Source organism: Pavona decussata, unplaced genomic scaffold (assembly GCF_977016875.1).
Source record: "Pavona decussata unplaced genomic scaffold, jaPavDecu1.1 SCAFFOLD_72, whole genome shotgun sequence".
NCBI classification, from domain to species: Eukaryota; Metazoa; Cnidaria; class Anthozoa; order Scleractinia; family Agariciidae; genus Pavona; species Pavona decussata.
The window spans coordinates 3,173,029-3,194,514 of NW_028145491.1; the positions used below are offsets into that span (position 1 = coordinate 3,173,029).

The following is a 21,486-nucleotide window of genomic DNA, read 5'->3' on the forward strand; positions in this document are numbered from 1 at the left end:
GTCGGCAGAGAGGGGAAGCACGTCAGCGCTGTCAGCAGAGATAGGAAGCATGTCACTGCTGTCGGCAGAGAGGGGAAGCATGTCGGTGCTGTCAGCAGAGAGACGAAGCATGTCGGCGCTGTCAGCAGAGAGGGGAGGCATGTCGGCGCTGTCAGCAGAGAGAGGAAGCATGTCGGTGCTCGCCGCAGAGTGGAAAAGCATGCCAATCATGGGAGGAGCAAGTGATGATGAGGTATTCACTTGTAATTTGAGCTGTTAGTAATGTGGTAGAAATAATTTTATGTTTTCTTGGCTTGCTTCTCTTAACATGAAAAGCTCCCATCTTTGGTACGATCCAGTTATTACTAGGGCAGTTACCCTTTTCATCAAGCATGGGAAAAATCTGAATTGCCAATAATTTATCTTCCTAAGTTCCAGCACATAGATTGCCGTTAGATAGAAATACAGGTACATATAATAGCAAAGGGCTATTAAGTGAAGTGAGTGAAGTGCTGATGTTTAGGGTCAAAAAGTGAGTTAGTTTCTAGTTAGAACTGCTGATTAAATGTCTTCTTTTTATTGGTTTGTCTTTTGATAGCATGCATATGTAAAAGATTCATGCTTTGAGCTAAGCACATTTCAAATACTATGAACAGAGTTTAGGCATTTTGTGAATTTTTTAGAGCTGAGTTCTCTTCTTTCTTCTTTATACAGCATGTACCTACCATGAGGAACTCCAAAGATTGGCTCGTCTGTGGAACCTGCATCGGATTCGACCCTCAACAAGGAACAACAGTTCTCCCCATGGTCGGCCTTGTCTCTTGTACCATCATAATGAAATGACAGGAGCTGAAGATTGCAAGCATGGTGTTGACATTGACGACTTAGATGTTGCTAGAGACGTGTTGTTACGACCTTCCTATGTATTCATCACCTGAGTTTATTGAACTTGCTGAGCTAATCATGACTGAAGAAGGTCTTAGAATGCCACAAAATGCCAATGTGGCACAGAATCTTTATTTGACTCTTGTGAATGAGATAGAGAAATTAATGTAGCTTCAGAAAAAAAGAAAGCCCTGTGGTCCTCCTAGTCCCAGGAAAATCTTTGTTTTAACATATGTGTGGGTAGGCGTGTAGAAAGGAGGTGGATATGTAATAATAATTGTAGCGATCTCGCTGGTGTGTACACAAGGAATAGATTCATTTGTATATGATCAGTTCAATGCTAAACGTAAAAGTTCAACGTTTATAACTTTAAATGATTTTTTAATTTTTAACTTAATATAAGACTAGATAACAGAGTATCGCTATAATTGAAAATTGTCATCGGCGTAAAATAAAACAGGGAATAAAGTAAGAGTCACGCTTGTCCTGCCTGGTGTGGTTTCGGGCTATCGAATTGCATAGCATGGTTTTGGGTAATTTCCACTGTAAACACAGAAAAAAGTGAAAACCTTAAACCTAGCTGCATTGCGTTCTCTTTTTCACGAATACGGCTGGATTCAGCACTAACCTTCTCTAAATCGTTGTCTACTACGTCAGCCATCTTGCTCCACCACACGTGTACGTACTTTGAGAGCGCAATCAAGATAGTGGCGGACTTCAAGTGAGTGCTAGAGAGAACAGTCACGCCGAAGAAAAAAGAGTTGCGCCGGTAAAAAAAGTCGCGACAAAGGTGAGAAAGTGTCCACCAAAAGAAAAAAATGGATCGCGCCTAAGTATGGCACTAACAGGGCTTCGTAGAAAGGTGACATCCTTGAGGGAAGTCCAAGCCCAAGCTGAAATGCAAGCATAGGACAGGTTCACTTTGTCTGAAGCTTGACGCTGTCCACTTACACTCCAGTGTTTACAAAGTAAGTGTTGCAACTCAGACTGACCATCCAGAATAGGTGAATCATGAACAGGCAGAGAAATTACGTTGTGTTGCACTTTGGCGTTTATCATGGTTTGTGCTTTGGTGGACCTCACGAATGAGAAAGCTGAACTGCAGAAAGAATCCTTGAAACTGAAACATGAAATGGAAAATTACAGGTTTATTATCAACGATTTCAAAGACAAGCCCCAGGACATCTCCTTCTTTACAGGGTTTTCGGATTTTCAAACTCTGATGCTCTGGTACTATATCATTCAAGAGCCAACAAAGAAACTCAGTTATGGACCTCAGGAGAGGCAAGTGTATAATGTCCAGTCAACGACTAGGCAGAAAGGAAGGCCCTGAAAACTGTCACATTCTGACGAAATTGTTATGGTACTCATGAATCTTAGTCTTGGACTTTTTAACAGGGACTTGGCACACAAATTTAATGTTTTTTGTCGCTGTGTTTCTACAATATTTCATACTCGGATTCGACTTTTGAGAGCGGACCTGGGCAGTTTCATTCGCTTGAAACAAAGAGAAGTGTTGCAACTTCATTTGCCTGCTTTGTTCAGGGAATTTTACCCAAACGCTGTTAATCACAGACTGCACAGAAATTGAAATGAAAAGACCCTCAGCCCTTGACAACCAGTCTGCCTGCTACTCCAGTTGCAAATCAAGAACAACAATGAAAAGTTTAGTTGGTATTGCACCCAGTATAGCTACAGGATTTGTCAGTCCACTTTTCCTAGGCAGTATTTCAGATAAAGAAATAACCTATAAAAGTGGTCTATTGAATCTACTTGTAGCAGGTGATGAAATCATGGCAGATAAGGGATTCTTAATCCAAAATGAAGTTGCCTCAGTTGGTGCTTCTCTGACGATTCCTGTTTTTCCCACAGGTCGCAACCAGTTCACAAATGAGGAGGCTGACAAAGAAAAGGTTGCCAGTCTTAAGGCTGGGCCAAACGAGAGTCGATAGTAAACGATAGTGGCTGATAGTTGCCATTAGTTGAAACTCTCGCTCTCGTTTGGCACCTAACTATTGGCCACTCTCATCGAGTTCGAGCATGCTCAAATTTTTGTCAATAGTCGCCTATAATTTTGTCTCATTTGACATCCCCCTTGATAGTTGCCGATAGTTTTACGGTCAGCAGATGCTGTTTTTATTCCAGCAGGCTCAGACGTGACAACGCAAATTTAACAAGGCAGACGACATAGCGGACATGGAGCCGTACAACAGGGAGGCCATTTCAAAGGCAAAGATGGAGATGGAGGTAAACTCAATTTACTCTTTTAGCTTGATTACAGTGCTTTTATAAGCAAACGTTCACAGACAGATATCAGTATTGCTATTAACGTGTCCAGAAGGCCAAGGAACCATTGCAAGATGATGGAAATTAAACTATTCTTTTTTCATAGTGTATATGTTGTAGTTCAATTTTTTCCCTTGGTAAAATTTTTTCTGAACTGGTACAGAATATATTGAACCGAAACAAAATTGCTTAAACCAGTGCCATTTATCTAACATTCTAAAAAGGGATTTAATTTGGGGTGTGGTAAAAAAAAGGGGCATGGCATTCTTTGGAGGGATAATTATTGCAAAAAAAATATATATATATATAAATTTAAAAAAAAGATATAAAACAGCAACCTGCACTCATCCCATAACCCTTTCTTCCTGTTCTACCAGTATCACTTATCTCAGTTCAAATTACTATCAACGGTCTTACATCATCGTACATTACTTCTTTTTTTTTTAGCTGTACCTACTAGGATTCACACCACATACTCCTCTATTTCATTGACTTACCAATCCGTCATCTTATCCACTGAGCCACCGCTGATTTCGTTGGAAAGTAACACATAAATTGCATTAAAATTCTTGCTGTAGTTCCTAGGCTCCTGTCGTTGCACATAATTATGCGCACATGCGTAGAACTTACCAATTCAGACTTGTTGAAAAACAATCATGGAGTGTGTCAAAAAAAGCATTCTACAAACAATTGGGGACTTATAAACAGAGTCAGAAATGCAATACTTCACAAATAACTCTCTTCATTGAAGACGAATTTTAGGACTCGGCCAAAGAGTTCCTAAAAAGCAAAGCTGAGACCGCTGTCTGTGACTCTAATGCAAATCACGATACGTCAAAATTGACAGTGGCAAGCAACAACACTCAAAAGGAGGAAATGGTCATACCATCAGGGGAAAATCTTAACCACCCAGCAAAAGGTAGTTGTACCCAAGAGTCAACTATACGATCTTCTTACTTTAGCGCATCAAAGGACAGCACGTAGAGGCAGACAAATAACGATTAAGAATTATTCTGAACTGAATGTTCGAGTTGTGAACCTACTTGTAAGTTTGTGTCAAATTTATCAAGAGCAGAAGACCATTACAAGCCACGTTAAGATGGTCACCATGCCACTCCAATCTCCAGAATTCCTGTCGCTGATTGAAATCAATCTGATAGACTTTCAAAATACCCCCTGTGACTGCAAGAACACGCATACTTGGGCAATGAACATAATTGACCACCATACGAAGTTTGTGACGGTCGTGCCCTTACAACAAAAAACAGCTGATGAAGTATTAAAGAACCTGAGAGAGTACTGTTACACCTACGGATTTCCAAAGAAAATAATCACAGACAATGGCAGAGAGTTCCAAAACAGGAAGTTAAAGATGTTTGGCAAGGATAATGGCATCGAGTCATCACATGGCCCACATCAGACACCGACAACCCAGGGACTAACTGAGAGAAGCAACCTATCTTGGAATCAAGACATGAGGTCACTGATAGTGAGCACAGGAGACAAAAACATCAACAAATGGTGCCAGTACACGAGGGAGGCCTCATACACTAGAAACATCTCATACCACAGAGCCATCAAAGTCTCCCCTTATGAAGCCGTCTACGGAATAAAACCTCACAGGGAAAAGCTAAATGAACAAAGCAATGGAAGCCATTCAGAACAACAAGAAGAAAACAGTTTTGAAGAGAGCAATGAAAAAAGGTCACAACTACAAGATGATGAAGAGCCACCAAGAAAACGACAAAAAATAATAGAAAACCAAAGAAAATACAATGCAGCCATGGGAAACTGTCCCCATGGCATTGAAAAAAAACAAAAACATTTAACAGGTTTAAGAAACTATATAAGGCCCACCTGATGTCTTGTCAATCAAATAATATATGCTCTGTTTAATGATCAAATATAATAGTATGTAACTATCTAATAATAATAATAGAGTTAAAAATAGTAATAATAATAATAATAATTGTCTGCTTATATTTTGATCTTTGTTGTCGCTGATGTTGCTGCTGTTGTTGCTGCTGATGATGTGATGCCCTTTTCCTTTCTTTTTATTTGTTGTTGTTGTTTGTTTGTATGTTGTTTTTTGTGTTTTTTGTTTTTATTTACTTATTTATTTATTTATTTATTTATTTATTTATTGTTTTGTTCTTCTTTTATTAAGCTTGTCCTGTTTAGATTTCTTACTCGTTTCAGTATATCTCTAACATACCTTAATTTACACAAATGTAATTCTCTCTTGTACATTAATCCTAGGCTCTACAAACATTTCCTACATTTTTTAATATCTCAATAAAGCTCAGTGTCATTTCTTTGTTTACTTAAAAGTAGGTGGTGGTCAACTAGAAAGCCTTTACTACTTTGACCACCACACACATTTTATAATTTGTACTGAATTTATTTTTATCTTGTAATCATCTGTTTTAATACTTTTCTTTCTATGTTAATGTTGTGTAAATAGTGTGAAATAAATGAACCATGAATCAAACAAAGAGAAAGCAAGAGAAAAAACAGCCCAAGTTCAAAGTAGGTGATATGGTGGCAGTGAAAATTGGAAAAGTCAACAAAACAAGCCCGCTGCACCCAAACATGTTACTGGGAAAAATAACATCAATTGAAGAAAGTGGTTTTCTGCAAATAGTCACCCAGTATGGGAAAATAAACACTCTGATTTCTCCTTCACGGTTATATTCCTGTAAAGCTACTAATGTGCAGTTAAACTATTCAACCGAAATATTGTTCACAGCAGCCTGTAAAAAACCAAGTGGGTTTTCATAGAAATAGCACAATAGATAATTTAATACTTATTCTTTCCCTCAAACAAACAGATCATGATTATGAACAAAAAGACAACAACCTGACAACATTATAAAGAATTGTAAATTTATTTCAAAATGATTTCTTAACTAATTTACAGTAAATCATGAACTAATCACCACAAATAATGCCAATGGAGAAACAGTACAAGAGAATAAAGCAATTTCATCTGCACAGAAGTCCTGCATGAGCAGCCTTTAACAAAAACAAACAAAAACAAAGGAGAAAAGTGCCAATGTGTTTTAAATTGAAGCTTGCTGGCAATCAGCTGTCACACTAACCTAACCCAAATTATTATCCCATGGGTGGATCTGCCTACCTCAAAACCTGAGATTTTGGGTTGGCTTAAAAAATTGCAAAAATTAAATATTTCAACGTATAATTCACCATAACTGTAGATTTTTGGCATTTCTTTCACGTGATATGTGTTGTTTTTCAAAGTTATAGCAAAAAATGTGACTTTTTTCTCTTCAAACAAATCAAAGTAGGCACGTCAACAACAAAATTCTAATTGATGAAAAAAAAACCTTTTCGGAAGCTTTTTTCGGTTTTAGCTATTGGAAATCGAAACCTCAAACTGCACACAATACCTTGGCTTAACCTCGCAAAAAAAACACTTTCCAATTTTCACATTTTTCGCGTGTAAGTGCCTGTCGAGTAGGATACATGAAAGCAAGAATCGAGGATTCACCTTTTTTTTTTGAGACATGAGAAGTTTGAAAATTCATAAAAAATTTAATTTTAAAAGGTTTGCGCTCAAAAAATTTTGAAAAATCAATAGATTATTAGGCTGTCTTTCTACAAAGTTTCATTGAAATTAAATGAAACTGGGTCTATTTATGGCTGTTTCTTGTAAAGAAGCACCTTTTTAGTTCAGGTAGACAGATCCACACAAAAAACAAAGTTACGTTTGAACCACTTAACCTTAATGTTTTTCCACAAGAGTTTAATATAATGTTTCGCTTGACAGTTTTAGCTTTCATACGAAATCTTTTTCCTTAACCGTAAATATGTTTGGAGTTTTCAGCCTTATAGTGTTGAAAATGTAGGCAAATCCACAAAAATTGCTGTCAAACTTTAATATGTCACCAGTTTGCAAGAACTCAAGATAATGTTCTGATTTTTTGATAAAAAGTGTATCTTTAGTTGTTCCATATATTTACAAAACTTCATCGTGAGATACGGACACATTATTGAGATATTGAGGTTTCATTAAAGCAATGTCGTTTTTAGGCTAGCGTCACCAAAAAAACGTTTACTTGGTTTTTAGCTTAAAATAACTGGCGCAAACGTCTTTATTAACTGTTGAATTTCTAACACAGCAAATAATATTACCTAGAAAATGTATTTACAAGGTTACAAGATCACAGCATTAATTTCTGCTTAGTAATAGTGCTTTTAAGGGCATCATGTTTTCGTGCATGGTACATGAAGTAGTTTACATAAGACCTCTTACTTTTCACTTCAGGTAGGCAAATCCACCCAACTTTGGCAAAATGGTTTTGCCGCTTTAATTGTGTTCTCTTAATCTAAAATCCTAGGTTAAGATATTTCTTAACGTTTTATAATTAACTTATAGTTTTATGGCTTAACCTTGCACAGTTTTTTATTTATTTGTTATTAATGTAAAAAAAGTAGGCAAATCCACAAAAATGGATTTTCACTTCAGGTAGGCAAATCCACCCAACTTTGGCAAATCGTTTTTGTCGCTTTAACTGTGTTCTTTTAATCTAAAATCCTAGGTTAAGATATTTCTTAACGTTTTTTAATTAACTGTATAGTTTTATGGCTTAACCTTGCATAGTTTTTTTATTTTTTTTATTTATGTAAAAAAAGTAGGCAAATCCACAAAAATGTCTCGTCAGTCTTTAAAATGATGCTACCGTACACAAATTAAATATACAGAACTGTAATTTTAGCACATGTTGTAGTTTACATAGCGCCATTATTCCTCAAAATTTTAGCGATTTTGGCATTCTAGTTTTTCAGATATTTACACTTAAACATGGCTATGTCAATTTTCTCTTTGTTGAATTTTAGGGTTAAAATATTACACTTTCGATACTTTCTGAGGAGTTTATATTCTAACACCATAAATTATATTATATAAATAATACGCATACAAATTTTTACGGTCATACGACCTATTTTAAAAAAAATCAACTTTAATTAGTATAAGGTTTTCGGGCAGCTTACATGAAGTACTGTTTCAAGGCATCTTCATTGGTGAGTAGACGTTTCTTTTTTGCTCTACATTTTGTTTTATTTTACACCCTTAAAACACTGTGTAGAAGCAATTCAACTATCCAGCGAGTTATATAAGGTGTTCGTGATCACGGCAGAAGTGTTTTTTACGTTTCTTATCAAATTGCTTGTGCACAGTGGATGTAATAAGTGCTAAGGGTGCTCAATGTTAATATTAGTTTCATTTTAGAGGTGTTTTTACCCAACTTAATACTGTTTTCTGCCTGATCTATTAAAATGGCACTGCAAGGAAACAAATGCATCAAGTTTTGGGAAAAATGATTAAAATATGGCTTAGTTATGACGTCATTTTAGTTCAAATTTCAATCGCGAATAACGTTGCATTCACGCCATACTAAGAAGAAGAGTTTGTACTAAAAGATACTGCTTTATACCCTTGTTGTGTGTGCCATTTTTCATGCAAATCGATTTAAAGCCCGCAACCTTATTAACGATTGAAGTTTTTTCCAAGATGGCGGACACAAAAGTGCAAATAGCGTGAAAACGAGGTTACCACTTTTAGTCGCAATAACTTTTTATGGTTTTTATATAACAAGCTGAAACTTGGGGATATAGTTCGGATGCCTTATATCTATCTGCACACAAACCGGGATTGATTATATATAAAAAATTGAGGCTATATTTACTGTATTCCTTTACTGCAGCTTAGCAGCCAATAAGTTTGCAAAGATATTACTGTGAGTGATAAGGTTTCTTGGTTTATAGACTGCTTTACGTGCAAAGTTGCCATGAGCAATCTCCTGCGATTTTAAGTTATCGTTGCAAATTTATTGGCTGGTAATCATTAAGTACAAACTTTGCATAATTATAACAAACCCCGGTTTTGACGCCATACATGAGGACTTGGCATAAACAAATGACAATGTTTCCGTTGGTTAGATCAAAATGGAATCACTTGAAGCACTAAAGGAACAATTGTGAAAAGTAATAGCTGTAGAAATTCCCCCTTCTGATGCTGGTGTTGACAGTGAAGAAGTAGGGTTCATCGCCATGCCCGAGCTTAGCTTAAGATCCTTAAAGGCTGAACACTATTGGTTAAGTCTTCTTGCCGCTGGTGCTAAGAGTGTGGGATTAGGCACACTGGAACAGACTGCAAAAATCTCTCTTGACTACATCGCAGTGTTAGCGAGGAAATTCTTCAACCATAGCCTCACACCAATGCTTGTAAGTGGAGAAGATGTGGCAAAGACCACTCTGGCATTAACCACTGAGGTTGAACATTCAACAACACTAGGACATCGAGCTAGTAAAGTCAGTGAGATAGTGGTTATTCAAGATGAGAAGGACAGGAAAAAAGATGCTAACTTACCCGGACGAAGTGGACAGGCAGAAGATGAGGTCGATAGGTGTGAAGAATGTGTTGATGCGGAAGCGGTAGAGGTGATCAGTAAAAAGAAACTGAACGATTATGGTGAAGAGCAGAGGGAGGTGCCTTTTGAACATGAAGATGAAGAGGAAGGGCTGAGTGCAAGTCAGGTGGTGGTGAAGGTGAAGAATACCAAACAAAAGGGAAGTCAGCCTAACCCTAATAACAGCAAAGAGAAGCAAAAGAAGAAGAAAGAGACCAAGGGTAGTGAGGAAAAGAGAATTCACTTTGCCAGAAATGAGTGCCCTCTTTGTAAGAAGAAGGTCTTCAACTTAACACGTCATCTGATCCTTGTACATGTCCATAAAAACGAATGCATACCTATGGCGAGAGTTAAACCATTGAAGGAGATGGCAGTACATGGAAATAAAACATAAGGTGCAAAAGAAGTACGAGAACGGAAGAGTGGGGTTAAGAAAGTCTATCGACGTCATAAAGAGATTTGTCCAAAATGCGATACAGTGGTCCTCTACCTTTCAAGGCACATCAGGAAGAAACACCAAATAGATAAAAACAGTGACGAGTACAAGACATTAATTGCAATGTCCAGACGATACTACGGGAGGGCGGCTGAGATGCTGTGGGATCAGGAACTGATGAATAAGAAAAGGAAAAGGCAATCATCCCAGGCCTTCACCAGTGAACCCAAGCGACAAAAATATGACTCACCATCCGAGGAAGAGAGCAAGAGTGAAAGCGACAAAAGAAAGCTAAGTCCATTGGAGCTTGTAGCTCTTGAAGACATGCCCTCTGACACGTCAGATGAGTCATACTTTGACACCACCGTCAATGAAATTCCAGGAATGCCCCAAAAGACAGAAAGTGCCCTAAATGTGAGAGGAAGTCGCCAGGGAACAGACAGTCAGTCAGAAGATGTGCCAAGTAACGAACAGGAAGAAGTTGCAGATGATGAAGATGAAGGGTAGGATAGTGAAGAGGAGATTAGTCAGAGTGAAGACAGTGATGACGATACTGATGGAAGTGATGACGAGTTCGACTGTGAAAGCGAAGATGAAAGTGCTAATTTTGAAACGTACTATAGGGACGCCAAGGGCAGCGAGATGATCGACAGGCTCCTTATCCAATACTATCACCACCTGCAAAACATCCTTGGGGGCTGCAAAAAGGAACGCGATGCAATATGGCACGCACAAAATGTTCGAAGAGTTAAGAATGCCATTAATTCCAAGGATTCTACATTGAACTGCCTAATTGTCGATGGCGGACTCAACATCTGGAGACAATGGGCCAAGCCGATCCTTGACAATAAGAAGGCTAAACCTGGCACCATAAGAGCATCACTTACCTCTATTGTTAAGTTCTTTAAATTTGTAGTGGATTACACTGAACACGGAGTGAAAGGCATGCCCCAGATTGACCAACAGACCATCGACCAGATAAAGAAGGTAATTCCCCGCTGTTTGGCAATGGGATCCTCAGTGAACCAACTTTATGCCCATGAAAAATGGGAACAGTTGTTGGAGGACCAGTTGAAGGCAGTGGACCCCAAAGACACCTACGAAATGGTGGACACCGAACCAGCAAAGCAGGCCATTACCTTTTTGATGAAATCCCGAACAGAGAATCCCACCATGAAAGAGTTCCTTACCATCAGAGATTTCCTTATTGCGAGACTTGGCCTCGACAATGGACAACGACCAGGTCCACTCGAAACAGCACGTATTCGTGATTTTGAAAGGATCACCCAGACTGATGACAAGTATATAATGTATGTTAGTCGACACAAAAACAGCAAGGCTGGACCGGCACCATTAACAATGAGCAGCAATTTGAAGTCCAACCTAGAAGTATACTTGAATCATGTGAGACCCTTTGTAGCTAATGACGATGAGCAAGCCATATTCACCACTGATAAAGGGGTTGCATTCGCACCAGGAACCATAGGCAAATGAGTGACTGACTGGTGGAGAAAGGCCACTGGCAAGGCCAATGTCACGAGTACCAGGCTGCGAAAGATGCATGCCTTACAGCTGCATAAGGTTGATCCTACATCAAAGATGAGCGCACACAGGCTAATGTGTCATTCTAGCAGAACGGCAGAGAAACATTACATGATCCATAACCTTAGCGACATGGCAGCTCATGGCCACACAGTACTGACAGCGAACATAAAGCTGAAAGGCAGCATGAGAACAGAGACCACAGAGATACAGTCACCCAACAAACGTCTTCTCAGCCAGAAGCAACTGGATGATATTGATCTCTTATTTTCCCAAATCATCAGAACCAACGCTCCCTTGACGCTCAACGAAACACGAAACATCATTAGTGACAGCTTAAATTTTGTTGAGCACGTTGAAGATGACAACATGGTTCACAAAGTCTATAAGCGTGTGAAGTACCTTCAGGGAAAACCCAACCCACAAGCCTTGCAGTCCCTGGAGGTACAGGATAGTGTAACAAAAACATCCACCTGGGTAGCGAGCACCTCGTTTAGTGCGTCCTCCAGCAGCAAGAGGATGCCATGGGCAAAGGAGGATGAGGAAACCATTGTCAAAGCCTTCAAAGATTTCCAGAAGTGTCCCAGTAAAGCAACCATCACTGAAATCTTCAAAAGTGATCCAGACCGTCAGGAGCTGGAGGCTCGCAACACCATGAGTAGGTGTTATGAGAAAGTAAAGAATCTCTTCAAGAGGAAGACGACATGAGTGGTAAATGGAAAATGGAACATGGTTGACGTTATGCTCTGCTTGTTAAACTGTAGTGTTTTTTAAGAAAAAAGAAAAAAAAAGGAATTGATGGAATGTCTTGGTCAGGGAATAAGTTGACTTCGATGTTTTGTTGTTGCGTTGTTGGGAAAAAGAAAATTGGCTGACTGCGTTCTGCTGCGTAAAAAATATCTTTATCATGTTAGTTGTGTTGTTTGTTACAATTAGTTGTGTTGGTTACTCGATGATTACTGTGGTCAGACACCTGTTGTTATTCGTCTGGGATAAAACATGAGCTGGGGTAACCAACCACTGGGGAGTGCCCCACGAAAAGCACAGGGGTCTTCACCGTCACAACATTCAAGCCTCTTTAAAGCTTAACAACTAAATGAGGAAAAAAGTGTTGACATTTATCCTGGCAACAATGAGTCAAGTTGGTTACTTGATGATACCCTCTAAATGGCTTTTACAGCATAAAGCCTTAGAGTAATACCCTCACAAAAATCAGTGAGGGGGGGACCAGGAAACCAAACAATAAATGATCATGATAGTTGTGATCTCATCTTTGCATTCTTACTGGTACTGTTTCTGTTTCTTTTTGCTAATCTGCAATCTTCACAAAATAAAAAACAACTGCAAAAAAATACTACCCACTAAACATAGCTTTATAGTAACTGCGACACAGTCAAAAACCAATAAAAACCGTTAAAAATACAGCCTGGAAAAGTCAAATCAAAATCCAAGATGGCGGCCAAATCCAATATGGCGCCCAAATATTAAAAAAATTATAACTCGTAAAATAATTTTTTTTAGTACATACAATCATGCTTGCTTCAAAGAATATTAACCAATCAACACTTCAAATACTATTAGAATAAATACCCTTCGTTATATTATAAAAATATGACTTTTAAAAAAAATGTAGGCATATCCACAACACAAAAATTTGGATAAGTAGGCAAATCCACAACAAGTAGGCACGTCCACAAAAAAGTAGGCAAGTCCACCCAGGAAGTAGGCATATCCACGAAAAGTAGGCAAGTCCACCCAGAAAGTAGGCACGTCCACGATGAAGATAACCCCTAATTAGGTTCCTCGTCAACATTTCCCCTACGCATTACCCTGGGATTTCGTGAATGTTAAAAAAAATAGAAAAACATGTTCCTTTTATCTGAAATTTTGCTGTTTGGTAGATTTTTGGCTCTTCTATCGATTAAGGGGAGTGAACCCAGTTAGTTCCATAGCATTTTTCCTTTTTCTCGTTCAAAGTTGATTTCCTAGGGAAATCAACAAAAATTTTGTAATCGGCCAAAAATAAAGCTTTTGAAGAAAGTTTTTTGGAATCGGCCTTCAGATATCGAACCCCAACATCGCAAAGAAACACTCGGCTTACCCTTGTAAAAAAAAAAACACTTTTTTTAATTTTCAAATTTTTCAGGTGTACTTGCATATCGACCATGGGATTTGAAGCTCAAAGTTGAGGATTCACCTCTTTTTTTATTAACCTACAAGTAAAAAAATTCATATCAAATCTAATTTTAGAGGGTTTGGTGTACAAAAATTCATCAAAATCAATTAACGTCTGAGGCATGTTTCTGCCAAGTTTCAATGAAATTGAGCTACACAAAACGATTTTATGGCTGTTTCAGTGAAAAAGTGTACTTCCGTGTTTGCGTAGGAATATCAACTTAACCTTCCGAGATAGATTTTTTTAATTTCTTTTTAGATTCTTTGGTCGAGGCCATAATGTATCATAGAGCTTGTCATCTATTTTCTACACACTTATTTTCTACTGTTACCCTGTAATATTTTACATCTTTTTTTTTTAAATAGTAAAAAAAGGGTAGGAAAATCAACAAAAAGTAACGTTTTTGTATTAGAGCCCATAAATTGCAGCAAATTAAGTCTATGTGCTTATCCTTTTAACACAAGATATAATTTACATAGCTACAAACGTTGTGTAAAGAAGAGTTGCCGTACTCGCGGCCATTGTAAGATATGGCCGTTTGAATGTAGCATTGTTGAATGTCAGTCAAAAAGGTGTCTTAATTTTTTTAATTGAGTATTTCTAGCCCATAATAATAGGTGGAAGCCTGAAATTTTACCAAACAAGACAACAAACATATAGCAATGATCGTGCCAAAACTCAAGGTCATGGCTTTTATTTAGGCTGAGATATCAATATTCTAAGCGTACAAACATTTCGTGACGCTTACTTGAAGTTCATTCTACGAGGGATCTTCAGTGGTGAGTACATGTGTTGTTTTGCTCTTCATTTTTATGGTATTTTAATCCTTAAAAAGCTATTTACAGGAAACTTAACTCTCCAGAGAGTGACATAAGGGATTGGTGGCCTTGAGGAAAGCCATTTTCACAACACTTGAAGTCTTTTCTCTATCATTGTCAAGAGACAAGAGACACTTTTATACCACACAGAAGAAAACATCATCAGCACATACACCATCACCACCACCTGCACCATCACCTGGACCATCACCACAATCTAAACCATCAACTGGACCATTACCACAACCTGGACCATCTTCATCACATAGACCATCAGCATCACCTGGACCATCACCACCACCTAAACCATCTACTGGACCATCACCACAACCTGGACCATCAGCATCACTTGCACCATCAGCATCACCTGGACCATCACCACCACCTAAACCATCAACTGGACCATCACCACAACCTGGACCATCCGCATCACATGGACCATCAGCATCACCTGGACCATCACCACCACCTAAACCATCAACTGGACCATCACCACAACCTGGACCATCAGCATCACCCACCAACCCCAGCACAATAGTTATACCATGGGGTGGACAGACAATACTTCATGGCAGAATTGTCACTCTGAAGAACACTTGTGCAATTGATAACTTTCCAATGATATTTCATCTATTGTTTAATGTATATTCAAAAACACTGAAAAGCTTAAGGACATTGCTGACAGAAACACCCTTAGGAGATGCTATGAAAAAGTAAAGACAATTTTTAAGAAGAGGAGCACTTAGGACAATGCATGAACATGGACTATCTCGTTGCTGTTAACAAGGAAAAATCATATTAAAAAAAAAAAAACAAGGAAAGAAACTCTCAAGTTGTGTTATGGCCACTCCATTCATCTTTGTTCCGCCTTTTTTTGTTGATATTATTGGCCTTAGTTGTTGTTGCGTTAATGTGTTGCGTTGCTTACTCGATGATACTCACTGCAAGAGCTTGCTGTGACGTTTGTGGAAATGATTTTATCCTGGCAACAATGATTCGGGCTGGTAACCCAATGATACCCTCTAAATCACTGTGATATGACACCCTTGGCAATTCGTCTGGGATAAAGCATGAGCCGGGGTAATCCACCCCCGGGGATTGGCCCACAATTTGTTCAGGTGTCCCTGCTATCTCAGTCTCAGGTTAATACTCTTGTTGCTCATTAAAAACACAAGGGGGGGGGGGGGGGACCAGGAAACCACCTCAAAAAAGCTCCACAAATGCAACATGGCAGCAGAAGACAAATCAAATGGATTAAAAAATAGTGAAGAATTTTAACAAAGTGTTTTTCGGCAGTCACTGTAGGAATGTAAAGACGACATAATGCATTTGTACTTGCTTAGATCACAGAACATACCCTATTTCAGGACACAAGGTCTCAAAAGATTACAAAATAGACCGTCCTCTGCGTACCTCTATAAATCCCACTGATACGCAAATAATATGCTGTTCTCTACTTCATTCCATCCACAAAGGTCTTATTAGTTACATGCCTAAGCAAAAGCTTGATATCTTGAAAACTCTCAGATAAGCACCAGCTTGATTATAGCCAATTTTCAGATAAACATGACATTTCTGAAAGAATAAAAAAAAAAAACAGAAAAGTGCTGACTAAGCGTTTCTTAAGCATCTGTAGTAATCAAACTGTAGCCTCAGAAATGCTTTAACGCTTGGCAAAGATTAAACTCAAAAATAATTTTGATGCCCCTGCAAGAGACCAATAAACTTGAAAGTTGGCCTTTGTTAAGCCCTTAAGTACACAAAATCAGTGGGTGTAGATAAATGACCATAAATCATCAAAACTTTTCCTCCTGAAAACTCTTCATCCCTACAACATTAAGTCAATAGCATGGTCCAACACATATACAAGTTTCAAGTTGATATGAAAAAACGCAACAGAGATATGCACCTCTAAACCTAGGACAAAAAATCCAAGATGACCGCTAATTTCAGTCATTTTACAACAAAAATTGTAACTTCTTAAAAGATTTTTTTCTGAACTCCACAATCTCAAAAAATAAAGATTATAACCTAATCTACCATTTCCCACTGATTACAACAGCTACCCTCATTATATTCCCGAAAATATATTTAAAAAATAAAAAATGTCACTTAATCAACAATAATACCAAAACAAAATGTAGGGAAATCAACAACAGTAGGGTGAGCAACAAAAAATGTAGGGAAATCAACCAAAAAAGTCGGAATATCAACAACGGGTCAAAATATCAACAAAAAACGTAGGGATAACAACAAAAGATCTAACCCTAACCCAAACCCTAACCCTAATTGGGTTTCTTGGTATTGATTTCCCTACACGATAACCTTGTATTTTCACTTGATATTAAAAATTGCAAATTTCATTTCTTTGTGCAATAAGTTAGTGGAATGCTAGATTATTTGATGGATTTTCATGCTGTATGTGCAATTTCTTTATTTTCTATGCAAAATTTGGTTTTTCTTCTCGTTGAAAAAAAAATGTGGGGAAATCAACGAAAGTTTTCTTATCAGAGGGAAAAATCGTTTTTTGAAATTTGTTTTCAGTTTCAGCGATTGGATATCGTACCCTCTCATTGTTCTCTTGCCCTTGGCTTACCCTTGCAAACAAAAAACTCAGCTTTTTTCAAATTTCAAATTTTTCATGTGTAGTTGCAAGTCGAGTAGGGTTCACGAAGGCCAAAATCAAGCATTCACTTGATTTTTAATGAACTATGCAATTTAAAAATTTATAGAAATTCTTATTTTTAAGGGTGGAAGCCCAAAAAATTCGCAAAGATCAACCAATGATTTGGCCATCTTCCTGCTAAGTCTTGTAAAATATAATGAATTCTATGAGATTTTATGCCTGTTAACGTCCAAAAGTGAAAATGTTCATCCATGTAGGGAAATCGTCGCAGCAAATTTGGATTTTTTTTTACTTTATTTTTCCATTCTCAGCCTAGGATTCTAACATGATGTGTCATTTATGCCAAATAAGGTAGCTTTCAAGTGTCATGTCTTGCCCTTCTATATTTGTTCCTTTAAGTTCTCTAAAGTGAAATTTACACAAAAGATTTTTAAATGTTATAAAAGTATTTTCTTAAAATAAAAAGCTTTTTACTGCGATAGTTTTGGAGATATTGGCACTTTAACTTTGGAATTGTGATTTTTGCCCACTGTCATCAAAATTTCTGAACCTTGGTTTTCATAGCAAAATATTTACTCAACAACACTTTTTGGTGACATGAGCTTTACATATATTCCTTTCCATGAAGTGCACTACATAACTTTCAAATATGACGCCCGCAGCTTCTTTTTTCGTCGAGATATAGCATTCTAAACAAGGTAAGGTTTTCGTGCATCTAATATACAGTAAGTCTCCATGTCAGTTTTTTAGGGACCCGATGTAGGGAAATCGACGAAACTTTACATTTGAAAAAAATTCACTTTTAACACATTTTTCTGCGGATAAAGAGACCAGGGTACCTCAGAGTGCATCATTACCTGGATAAATACCAAGTATTGTTACTAGCCCTAGCATTGTTTTTGATTTTTTTCTCTCTTAACTGTCAAAAATGTAGGGAAATCGTCGAAAAATTAGAAACACTGAAACTCACTAAAAATACAAGGAACACCTTGAAATTATATTAAAATGTTAAACATACATCGATACATCTTGCATTAAAATTTCAAGTATGTGTGTTAAATATTTTGCGAACCACATAAGTTTAAATTATTGTAGTTCTTACACAATTAGTTCTTAGACACTTAACGAAGAATACATGAAGTTGGTAGTGAATTGGACATCGGACATTGGACATCTTGCTCCGTATTTAGTACCTATTGTAACCGTTTAAAAACCATGCACAAGCGAACAAACCGTTACGAGTGATATATAAGGTGACAGTGCTCCCGCAGAGCGTCTGACAAACCAGAAACGCTCCTACTTTTACATGGTAACATACATAATTATGGTTGCTAAGTAACTTTTCAAGACATTCAAGTGACGTGATGTCAATGCTATTCTCCTCTGCAGGTTGTTGCCAGGATATGCTTGACATATTCAATAAAGTGCTACACACAGGGCTCGACCTTTTGATGCCCATCAGGAGAGTTCGCGTCAGCATATCTGATGCCCCGTGGATGAACGATCACCTTAAATCACTCATTCTCAAACGACAAAAGCCTTTCACGATGGCGGCACGGAATCAATGCTGTACAAGTTCTACAGGAATGCTGTTAATCGTGAAAGGAAATCGTGCAAGGCCTCGTTTTACAAGTCTAACGTTGAGCATATGAAGGAGGAGAATCCTAAGGTTTGGTGGAAGGAAGTCAAACGTTTGTGCGGTTTCAACTCAAACCCGGGAAACGTTTCTAGTCAAATCCATATTGAAGGAATTGAAAATCTTAGTGACCAGGATCTTGCAAACGCAATCAACGAGGCCTTTCTTGAACCTCTTGAAGAATATCGCTTGCCCCAACCGCTGACCAAACTTCGCATTGACGAGGACTCGCCTGAGCTTCCGGAGGTTTTGGAAATGCGTATTTTTAAGTTATTAGCTGCGTTAAACCCCTCTAAGGCATGTGGTCCAGACAAGATACCAAACTGGATGCTCAAGGAGTATGCTGAACGTTTGTCCTTCCCAATCAGCAGAATCATCAATCTCTCCTTAAAAGAGCAGTCTCTTCCGAAGATCTGGAAATTTGCGGACGTATCTCCTCTACCTAAGGTGAAGCCGGTTGAAGACCTAAAGAAACAGCTCAGACCAATCTCCCTTACTCCTTACTCCGAAGGTCGCAGAAGAGTGCGTGGTTCACGATTACGTACAACCTGCAGTTCTAGATGTGCTCGACCCAAGCCAATATGGTGCTGTTCCCAATTTCTCAACTACTCAGGCACTGATACACATGCTTCACAACTGGTCCAAGGAAACTGATGGCAACGGCGCTACAGTTAGAACTATTCTCTTTGATTATAAAAAAGCGTTTGACTTTATAGATCATAGAATACTTGTAGAGAAATTGTGTAGGTTAAATCTTCCCACAAGAATTATCAATTGGATCATAGATTTCCTTTCTAATCGTTCCCAAAGGATCAAACTATCCGAGGGCTGTTACTCCGAGTGGGGTTCAGTGCCCTCTGGGGTTCCTCAGGGAACAAAACTAGGCCCGTGGCTATTCCTTGTACTCATAAATGATTTAGAGGTTGATAATTTAGCTAATGTATGGAAATATGTCGACGATACGACCGCATCAGAAGTCGTTGCCAAGGGCAACCGAAGTCATGCCCAGGAGATTGCGGACAAGGTTGCCGAGTGGTCTACGCAGAACAGAGTCAAACTCAATAGCGACAAGTGTAAGGAGCTTAGGATATCTTTTGCAAAAGATGAGCCCCAGTTTGCGTCTATCGTAGTAGATGGTAAAGAACTAAAGAGGGTGACTAGTGCTAGACTACTGGGTTTGACCATATCGAGCAACCTTACGTGGAACGAACATATTAGTGACGTCATAAAGAAAGCGTCAAAGCGTCTGTATTTCTTAGTGCAGTTAAAGAGATCGAGAGTTCCTCGGCAGGACATGTCCACCTTTTACACTGCTTGTATACGCTCTGTTCTTACGTACGCAGCGCCTGTCTTTTTTTACGCCCTGCCAAAGTACCTAAAAGACGAGTTGGTACGTGTCGAAAAGCGGGCCATGTCTATAATATGCTCAGGACTACCCTACCAGGAGGCCATTGAACTAGTGAACATTGTCCCCATTGCAGATTTCATCACGGGGCTATGCACTAATGCTTTTGACACCATTATTAAGGACCCAGAACACCGTCTGAACTGTTTAATACCATTTAGTGGACCGTCACGTTATACTCTAAGGTGCAACAGGCGTTTTACCGTACCCAAATGCAAGACAGATCGTTTTAGAAATAGTTTTATTATTAGATCCTGTATTGATAATGTTTATATATAGATTCTTAGTTTCCCTTTTTATCATATTTTTTATATCTTTATTTATTGTACCTAGTTTTAAACCTACTTTTTATCGATTTTATTAATTGTAAATACGCAATTCAGCCTTCGGGCTGCCATGTATTGATTATTAAACTATCTATCTATCTATCTATCTATCTATCTATCTATCTATCTATCTATCTATCTATCTATCTATCTATCTATCTATCTATCTATCTATCTATCTATCTATCTCATCTACGTTGGAGTACTCTTGTGTGCAGAATATGAATAAAGTTGACTTCTAACTACTGTAAGGAATCCATCTGTGCAGATTTTGTGAAAATTGATTGAACGATGACGTAATTATGAAGAAATTTAGACCAAAAGTTTAACCATTAATAACTCGGCCATCTTTAAGGGTATGGAATGCCTTGCAATAAATCGAGTTTAACCTTAACATGATAAGCAAACATAGTAAAATTCGTAGCCATACATTTAATTGCTGAAGAGTTATTAACGGTTAAAGTTTTCCACAAAATCACCCAGTAGGCACCTGCGAATCGCCTCCCGGTTAGGACTAGGACCTAGAAAACTAGGAAAAAAAGGTACCCCTTTAACTCCTCATAACTTCTTGCGGTGTTTATGTTAGAGGCCAGTTGAAAGTGCGTTCATTAGCATTAGAATAGCACAATATTTGTGTTACGACTAGGATTTGAAATGAAATCACTAGAAGAGCTCAAAGCGGAATTGCGACAGGTACTATCGCAAGAGATAAAAGCCAGCGAAGCCGGCCTTGGAAGTGAATTGATACGATTCAGTATAATGCCAGATGTTAGTCTGCGTGCCCTCAAGGCCGAGCACTATCGTCTCAGTCTGTTGGCCGCCGCTGCACGCAGTGTAGAACTAAGTACTCTAGAACAAACAACAAAACCTTGTCTAGATTATATCTCCCTCTTGGCCAAAAAATTTCATAACCATCAGTTAACCCCAGCCTTAGTCA

At 38.3% G+C, this 21,486-nt stretch overlaps 1 long non-coding RNA gene and 1 pseudogene across 1 annotated transcript in view; both read left to right on the plus strand.

Moving 5' to 3' along the window:
• The window catches only part of LOC146476994 (uncharacterized), a 254,304-nt gene that overhangs the window by 161,580 nt on the left and 71,238 nt on the right, over positions 1–21,486 (plus strand). The window lies entirely within an intron of this gene.
• On the plus strand, positions 2,234–2,816 carry LOC146477012 (uncharacterized; annotated as a pseudogene).